Raw genomic sequence first — 10,059 nt, 5'->3', positions numbered from 1 at the left:
AGCCCAGTGGCTTTCAAAAGCTGGTTCTCTCCAAACCCATCCCCACCCCCACTGCCACAAAAGGAGTGCCCAGGGACACAATTTGGGGTGGTGGGGGGAGAGGGGTGCTGTGAAGACCACTGCTCTAGACGGATTCCCTCCTTCTACAGATGGAAGAACAGACTCCCGGAACACAAGGGCTGGTGGGGCAGAGCCCTTCACAAAGCAGCCTTTCTGGCAATAAACCCAGATAGGAAATTTCTTTTAAAGTATTTTTAAAAAGATATTTATTTGGGCATGTGTGTGTGTGTGTGTGTGTGTGTGTGTATTTTCTTTTTTTTTTTTTAATGACCAAATTAACAGACCATAAAATTAACTCTCTTCGGACACCCAGCCCTATGCGTGTATGTAACCACAGCCACAATGAGGACACAGAGCAGTTCTGTGACTCCAAAACTTTCCCTCATGCTTCCCCTTTGTAGTCAAACTCTGGCCCCACCCCAACCCTGGCCAACGCTGAGCTGTTCTCTGTCCCTGTAGACTTGCCTTTAATAGAATGTTACATAAATGGAATCATACAGGATATAACTTCCGGAGACTGGCTTTTTTCACCCAGCATAACGTCTGTGCGAGTGGTGCATGTTGTATTCTAGTGTATTGATGTACCACAGTTTCTTCTACACTCACCCAGTGAAGGCTATTTGGGTTTGTATTAGTTTCCTAGGAACTGCCATAACATAACACCAAAACCTGGGTGGCTGGAAACACAGCAATGAATTGTCTCACAGTCCTGGAGGCCAGAAGTCCTAAATTAGTCTCAGCAGGGCCATGATCCCTCGGAAACCTGTAGGGGAAAACCCTTCCCTGCCTCTTGCCCATTTCTGGGGGTTGCTGGCAACCCTTGGCATTCCATGGCTTGTAGATGCATTGCTGTGGTCACGTGGTCATTTTCTCTAATGTGTCTTCACATCCATCTTCCTTCTGGTACGTCTGGGCCCAAATTTCCCTCTTCTTATAAGGACACCAGTCATATTAAGGAGTTCACTCTCCTCCAGTATGATTGCATCTTAACTAATTATATCTGCAACGACCGTGTTTCCAAAGAAGGTCACGTTCTGAGGTTCTAGGGGTTAGGACTTCAACAGATTTGGGGGGGTACTATTCAGTTCATAACAGGGTTGTTGCCAGTTTTTTGGCAAGTATGCATAAAGTACTCTCACACAGACACACACACACAGAAGAAAAGGATCACGTCACCTGGAAAAAAAAAACTATAGCTGTTTAAAAGTAAGATATGAGTTACAGTGAAAATAATAATAAGCATCATTTATTAGGAAGCTATTATATGCCAAGCGCAGGACCAGGTTACTTTACATTGTCTCTAGTCCTTACATCAGCCCTTCAAGGTGGGTGTCACCTGCAACATACTGATGAGAAAACAGATTCCAGGGGGTTAAGGAATTTGCCTAAGAAAGCACACAGCCCGGGAGTGAAGTGATATTCACACTGGGCTCTGTTTCTGTGCATTTCTTTTGAGATAAAGCTAAGCAGATTGAAAGAAGAAAAGTTTTGATCCGTGCCCTTGATTCCCAAATAGCGTACATACAAATCACCCGGGGACTTTTAATTATGCAGATAATGGGGCCTCACCACCACTGATTTAGGGGCAGTAGGTAATAGGTAAGGTCCAGGAAGCTGCATTTTTTTTTTTTTTTTTAAAGTAGGCTCCATGCCCAGCCTAGAGCCCAACACGGGACTTGAACTCATGACCCTGAGATCAAGACCTGAGCTGAGATCAAGAGTCAAAGGCTTAACGAATTGAGCCACTCAGGCTCCTCCAGGAAGTTGCATTTTTAACAAGCATCTCAGACCACTCTAATGAAACATTCACCAAATAGTTGTTAATGCTAGGGTATTCTGTATCTTCTCCTCTTTGTCCTTTTTTTTTGAATTATCTATTCATGCCCATAGTTTTCTATCCGAGTGTAAATTTTTTTTTTTTTTTTTTAGTTGTAGGAACCGGAATATAGAACAAGAATATTCAACTTTTCTTGTCAAATATGTTGCATGTATCATGTGCCATTTGTTTTATGGTGCTTATTTGGGATTCAAAAGTTTAAATCTGTGTGTAGTTAAATCCATGAGTCTTTAACTGAATGGCTTTCGCTTTTTTTTTTTAAAGATTTATTTATTTACTTGAGAGAGAGAGAGCTGGGGGAGGGGCAGAGGAGAGGGAGAGAGAGAATCCTCAAGCAGACTCCCCGCCGAGTGTGGATCCTGATCTAGGAACTTGAGCTGAAATCAAAAGTCGGCTGCCCAACCAACTGAGCCATTCAGGTGCCCCTGAATGGCTTTTGCTTCTGAATAATACTTTAAAGGTTTCCTCCACGGCATAACCATAAAAATGTTAACTATTATTTTTCTCCTGATCTGTTTTTTTTTCACTTTTAAACCTTATCCCCCAATTTTTTTAATTTGAAAATTTTCAAACACCCAGAAAGTTGGAAGAATAGCATAATGAGCATCCACATTTGCTCCACTTAGGTTAGTCAGTTGTTAGCCTTTTGTCATATTTGCTTTCTCTCTTTTTTGATATAATACTTTTTCTTTTGGTACCTACCTGAAAGTAAGTTGCAGATATCCTGACATTTAACCCTTAAATATTTCCAAATACATCATCTAAGAATAAGGACATCCTCCTACCTATTCACAATATCATCATCAAATCTAAGCCAATTAATAATAATTCCCCAATACTCAGTTCATATTTAAATTTTCCTACTTATACCCCAAATGTCTTTTACAGCCATTTTTTTCTTTCCCAAACAGGATCCAATCTAGGTTACACATTGTATTTTATTATTGTATTTCTTTCAATCTATGACAGTGCCCTGGCTCTTTTTTTCCCCCCTGACATGGTCTTTTTGATGAGTCAAGAACAATTCTGTGTATCATGTCCAGCACTCTGGCTTTTTCCAATTACTTCCTCATCTACTGTTTAACACGTTCCTTTATCACCCTCATCTTTAAACTTGAAGTTAGGTCGAGGTTTGATTAGGTTTGGGTTAAGTATTTTTTGCTACAACACTTCAGAAGTGATGTCATGTTGCATCACATCAGGAGACACAAATGTCTCTTTGTCCCATTAGCAGTGATGCTAAGTTGGATCATCACTTAGTCAAGGTGGTCACCACCAGATACCTGCCTTTAAAACTAGTGAGTAATCTGTTGGGTGATAACTTTCCCACCATGTGAATATCCTATTTCTTTCATCCCATGATATTAACATCGATTAAGGATCCTTGCCTCAAACCAAGTGTTACATAGGGGGACATTAACTCTTAAATCTATCCCAAACTAATTTTGGTATATGGTCTAAGTTGGAGTTCTTTAACTTTTTAAAATAATGGTGAGATATTACAAAACTCCCATAAATATTTGTGTCTGCTTTTGTTCCTTCTGGTTTGTTACATTGTCTCTTTTCCTGTGCCAGCTTCACATTCCTTAAAATTGATGCGGTTTCAGAACAGGCAGTAACATTTGGTAGGACAATGACATCTCGCCCTAGCCCTGCATTTAGACTTCTCAGAGGCTTTTTTGTTGTTGTTAGATTCTTTCTGTCTTCTGGATGAACCATTTTAATAGTTATAACAGGGTTTTAAATTTTTTCCATTAGGATTTTGATTGGAATTACTGTTTTGTCTATTTAGCCAAGGTTGAATCAGAAAAACAGAACCCACAATAGTTATTTTACCAGAGAAAATCTAATATAACGAACAATTTAACCAGGTATTGGAGAATTGAAAAGGCAAAAATAGAACACACATTGTATGTTTCCACATATATAAACACTTAAATAAAAGATCATCTACTCAGAATGTCTGATATTTGATCAGTAAAGTATTAACCATATTTTTGGAGTTTGTATATCTTAATTCCAAAGGTTCATAATGTTACAAACTTTTTTTTTTTAAGATTTTATTTATTTATTTGACAGAGAGCGAGAGAGCACGAACAGGGGGAGCAGGAGAAGGAAAGGGAGAAGCAGGCTCCCCGCTGAGCAGGGAACCCAATGCGGGGCTCGATCCCAGGACCCTGGGATCATGACCTGAGCTGAAGGCAGTCGCTTAACCATCTGAGCCACCCAGGCGCCCTCATAATGTTAGAAGCTTGTAATGTAGTGTACATACATACACACACAGACAGGCACATACCCACTCATTCAATTCTTTGCAATTCAATTTTTTAAAACAGGTTTTGCCTGCTAAAACATTTAGCTGTGTATCTGTTATGTTACCAATGAGACCTTTGTGACATCACATGATTACCTATTCTGATCTACACTGTTAAGGTAAAGAGATAAAGATATCCAATAAGAGGGCTTTGTTTACCTGTGGGCATTTGAGAGCCCATCTCCAGCTACTTCAGTGTCTCCTTCTCATACATTTTCACTATTCCCTGGTTAATGAGATATAGGCAGGTTAGGAGGTGACCTCTTTTTTTTTTTAATTTTTATTGTTATGTTAATCACCATATATTACATCATTAGTTTTTGATGTAGTATTCCACGATTCATTGTTTGTGCATAACACCCAGTGCTCCATGCAGAACGTGCCCTCTTTAATACCCATCACCAGGCTAACCCATCCTCCCACCCCCCCCAGAACCCTCAGTTTGTTTCTCAGAGTCCATAGTCTCTCATGGTTCGTCTCCTCTTGATCACCTTTTGGGAATGGCCTGATAAAGGGAGAAGAGGTGGTAAAAACGTGAATTTTATGGTAATCTTTTGGTGCCTGAGCCAGACTCCCAACCAGGTCCTCCCTATCCAGAGAGACAGATGAAGATCTCGGTCACATAGTTGTGTTCACAAAGTATATTTAAGAAGACGTTCTGAAATAGGGCTCAATAGTGTTGCATCTGGACTCATGGTTGGCTTCTCTCTTCAATAGCCTCTGTGGTGAGGGAATAAACAACGAGCCTGGGATTTGACTAAGAAGGCCTCTGTGATCATTTTGATTGCACTCTGGAGGCTACAAGCTTAGGCAGGACTGGAACCTGTGCTGGGGACAGGTCCCAAGTGTTTGCATTCATGTCTAGCTTTATTGCATGGTGGTCAAAGAATGTGGCCTGTGTAATTTTTGCTTTACAGAATTGAGATTTTCTCATTAGCTGTCTTATGAAAAGTGAAACATGCATTATCTACTGGTACGATTCTAAGTTTAAATGTTTTCTCATATTTTCTTTCTTAAATTGTTTTAATATCTGAGTAGGTAATGTACTTGTGATTCTGCATTCAAATGGTACAGAAAGGCACATAGAGTGAAATGTCTCCTCATCTCTGTCCTCTAGCCAACCAGTTTCTCTCCCCAGAGGCAGTCAATAATATTAGTTTCTCCCGGATCCTTTTTTTTTTTTTAATGTAGGCTCCTCGCTCAGCATGGAGCCCAATGCAGGGCTTGAACTCATGACCCTGAGATTAAGACCTCAGCTGACATCAGGTGCTTAACTGACTGAGTTCCCCAGGTGCCCCTCTCTTGCATCCTTCTAAGATATTACTTTATGCATTTGTAAGGAATTACATATGTATTTTTTCTCATTTTTCAACAAGTAGTAGCATACTCTACTCATCATTCTCTATTTTGTCTCTTTTTGTGTAATAGTGTATATTACAGATCATGCTACATCAGTAAAAGAGAACATCCTCATTCTCTTTTTATAACTGCATAGTATTCCACCATATGGAAGTATCATAATTCATTGAAGCCATCCCTTATTGATACATATTTGAGGTTGTTGCCAGAATTTTATTATAAATAATACTGTGGTAAATAAACTTGTAGTTAAGTTTGTATATGTAAATTATTTTATTTATGTGCCAATATATTCATTGGGTAGTATTACAAATGGAAATAGTGGGTTTGTGTTTGGAGAAACCTAGTTTTCCACCTGTGTGTCTCCTTTACTACTCACACGATCTACAACATCACTTAGAATACTTCACTTCTGACACTTCTGGTCACTAAATGTGTAGAGAGTTTTCCCCACACTAAGCAATTCTCTGTGACACCAGGTGGGCGTCCTACAATCGAACTCAATTCCAACACCATCTACCTGGAGATAACGTCAGATCCCCCAGGTTAACGGCTCAATCCCACAAGACCAGCCCCTTGCCCGCCTTAGATGCTGACTGCAAGTATTAGGTCCCCAGGTTACCCCCAGAAGTTGTGGCTACATCAGAGGTTTCCACGACCCCTTCCTCAGGTTCAATTAATTTGCCAGACCGACTCACAGAACTCAGGGAGGCACTTACTTATATTTATCTGTTTATGAAAGGACATGATAAAGGATACAGATGAACAGCCAGATGAAGAGATATATAGGGCAAGGTCTGGGAGGGTCTCGAGCACAGGAGTTTCTATCCCTGTGGAGTTGGGGTGCATCACCCTTCCAGTGTGTGGATGTACTCACCCCCCCGCAAGCTCCTTGAACCCCATGCTACTGGGATTTTGATGGAGGCTTCCTCATGTAGGCATGATTGGTCATTAACTCTGTTTCCAGTCCTCTCCCTTCTCTGGAGAAGTGGGGGAAGGCGGGGCTGAAAATCCCAGGCTCCTAATCATGGCTTGGTCTTTCTGGTAACCAGCCCCAATCTAGGAGCTCACCTAGAGTCATCTTTAGAACAAAAGATGGTTCTAGTGTTCTTATCACTTAGGAATTTACAAGGGTTTGAGGAGTCCCGTGTCAAGGTTGGGTCAAAGAACAAATGTTAGAACAAGAGATGTTCCTAGTGCTCTAATCACTTAGGAAATTGCAAGGGTTTTAGAAGCTCTGTCCCAGGAAGGGTAGTGGGGGGAAGAGACCAATATATTTTTTCTTTTATCTCACAGGGTTGAATTTCATAATTTGAAATTTTGATAAACATTGCCAGATTAATTCCTATGGATGTTGGCAATACCTACCAGCAATGTATGAAAGTGCCTATTTCCCCACAGAACCAATAGCACAGTGTACCTTTTGTATCTTTGCCTTTCTGACCAGTGAAAATGGTATCTCAGATTACTTCTAATTTGCTTGTCTCTTATGACTAAGTTCTAGCATCTTTTCATTCTTTTAAGAGCCATTTGTATTTTTCTTTCTATGAAATGGCTGCTCATATCAATTTTTTTATTATATTACTAGTCTTTTTTTCTTATGGATTTTTAAGAACTTTATTAGAGAAATGAAGCATTTGTCAGTGATAAGAATTTCAAATATTTCCCCCAATTTTTCATTTGTCTTTTGACTTTGCTTAGAAGGGATTTGCCAGACAGAGAGATTATTTCTATTTAGTCAAATTTATTAGGTTTTTTTAAAAATGGATTTGGGTTCTGTGTCATCCTCAGAAAGGCTTTCCACACTCTGAGAGTATACTAAAAATGTCTCCCATGGGTCTTCTAGTACTCTTATGGTTTCAATTTAAACATTTAAATATTTGATCCATCTGGAATATATCCTAGTACAAAGTGTGAGGTACAGATCCAACTTTTTTTTTTTTTTAAGATTTTGTTTATTTATTTGACAGAGAGAGAGAGCACAAGCAGGGAGAGTGGCAAGCAGAGGGAGAAGGAGAAGCAGGCTTCCCACTGAGCAGGGAACCCGACGCGGGACTCCATCGCAGGACCCTGGGATCACGACCTGAGCCGAAGGCAGACGCTTAACCAGCTGAGCCACCCAGGCACCCCCCAACATTACATTTTTTTTCGGATTGCTACCACCATTCTCATCTATTCCTATAATTTATAATATAAAATATATATAATATTCATATATAGTTTATATATAATCCATACTCTATTATATATATTCTTAATAGTATTCATATTCCTTATATTTGTATTTATTTTTTGGTCTGCTTGATATATCCAATGACTAAGAGATATGTTAGTCATGTATTGCTGTTGTCTTTATGTCAATTTCTTCCTATACTTCTCTGATGGTTATGGTGCACATTTGTTTGGTCAAACACTAGTCTAGATGTTGCTGTGAAGGTATTGTGGATGAGATTAAAATTTATAGTCAGTTGACTCTAACTGAAGCAGATTATTCTCCATTATGTGGGTGGGCCTCATCCAATCAGCTGAAGGCCAAGACTGAAGTTTCCCAAAGAAGAAGCAATTTCACCTCAAGACCACCACATAGAAACTCTGCCTGAGTTTTCAGGCTGCTGGTCTGCCCTCAAGTCTTTGATCAAGGCTGCAACACCAACTTTTATCTGAGTTTCCAGCCTGTTGGCCCCTCTACAGATCTACAAATCTCAGATTTGCCAACCCCCACAATGACATGAGCCAATCCCTTAAAATAAATCTCTCTATCTTTCTCTAATACATATACATATGTATATATTATATGCTATCGGTTTTGTTTCTGTGGAGAACCCTGACTAATACAATTTCTAGTAGTTTTTCTTTATATAGACAGTCTCTAACTTACAATGGTTCGACTTAGATGATTTTTTTACTTTATGGTGGTGCAAAAACTATACACAGTATAGTAGAAACTGTGCTTTGAAGTTTGAATTTTGGTCTTTTCCTGGGCTAGTGATATGTGATACAATGCTCTTTTATGATGCTGGGTAGTGGGAGTGAGCTACAGCTCCCAGTCAGCCACCAGGGTGAACAACTGATATACTTACAACCATTCTGCACCCATACAACCGTTCTGTTTTCCACTTTCAGTACAGTATTCAGTAAATTACATGAGATATTCAACACTTTATTATAAAATAGGCTTCGGTTAGATAATTTTGCCCAATTTTGGATTTACAGTATTTTCAACCTACAATGGGTTTATTGGGAAGTAATCCCATCATAAGTCAAGGAAGATCTGCATGTTTTGTATATTTTGATATATCTGTATATTTGGATGGTATTTGATGGTCTGGCATTGAATGTCAACTCGATGAGAATTTTTATTTGTACCCTTTAACTAATATAAAATTAACTCTCTTTGCCTAGTTAATGCTTTTTTTTTTTTTAAGATTTATTTATTTATTTGACAGAGAGAGACATAGTGAGAGAGGGAACACAAGCAGGGGGAGCGGGAGAGGGAGAAGCAGGCCTCCCACGGAGCAGGGAGCCCAATGTGGGACTTGATCCCAGGACCCTGGGACATGACCTGAGCCAAAGGCAGATGCTTAACGACTGAGCCACCCAGGCGCCCCTAGTTAATGCTTTTTGTCTTTGATGCTCAAATATTGCCAACTCCTTCCCCTTCGCCCCCCCCCCCCTTTTTGGTCTGCATTTGTCTAATATGTCTTTTCTTATTTTTTACTTTGTAACATATAATGTCATTTTTAGTGGTATGTCTCCTATAACTAGATTATACTAAAATTTCTTTTACTCAGCCAAGTCTTTTAACAGGGGATTTACATTTTTAAATTCTGAAATCTTTGGTTTTATGCCATTTTGTTCTGTGACTTATTAATATTTCTCCTCCATTTTCTTTATTTTCATTTTCATCTTTTCCATTGTTTTCGAAAGTATTTTATTCTATTATTTGAAAGTGGCTACCTGGAGGAAGGGGAAACTTGTACTTTTTACTATACCTTTCTATTTCCCAAATTGATATGGTAAATATATTACCTGGCACATATCTTTTCCAAAAGCTTTCTTTAACTTATTTTTATCTAATTGATGAGTCCAGAGTAAAATGGCATTTTTTTTTTATGAAATGGCATCTTTTGAATACTTTCTTAAAAAGTTTATTTTATTTTATTTTATTAGTAACCTCTATACCCAATGTGGGGCTCAAACTCACAGCCCCAAGATCAAGAGTCACAGGCTACTCCAAGTGAGCCAGCCAGGCACCCCTTGAATAACACTTTTGAGATATAAGATTAAGCACACTTTATTTTTACTTCATTCCCCATTCTAACCCATGAAAATGTTAACTTGGGTTTTAGCTTTATATACTTTTATTACAATTTTTAAAGATTTATTTATTATTTATTGTAGAGAGAGAGACAAAACGAGCAGGAGGGGCAGAGGGAGAGGGAGAGAGAATCTCCAGCAGACTCCACGCTGAGCACAGAGGCCTACAGGG

This window comes from Halichoerus grypus, chromosome X, assembly GCF_964656455.1.
Source record: "Halichoerus grypus chromosome X, mHalGry1.hap1.1, whole genome shotgun sequence".
Lineage (NCBI taxonomy): Eukaryota > Metazoa > Chordata > Mammalia > Carnivora > Phocidae > Halichoerus > Halichoerus grypus.
Note: the sequence above shows the minus strand (reverse complement) of the source record.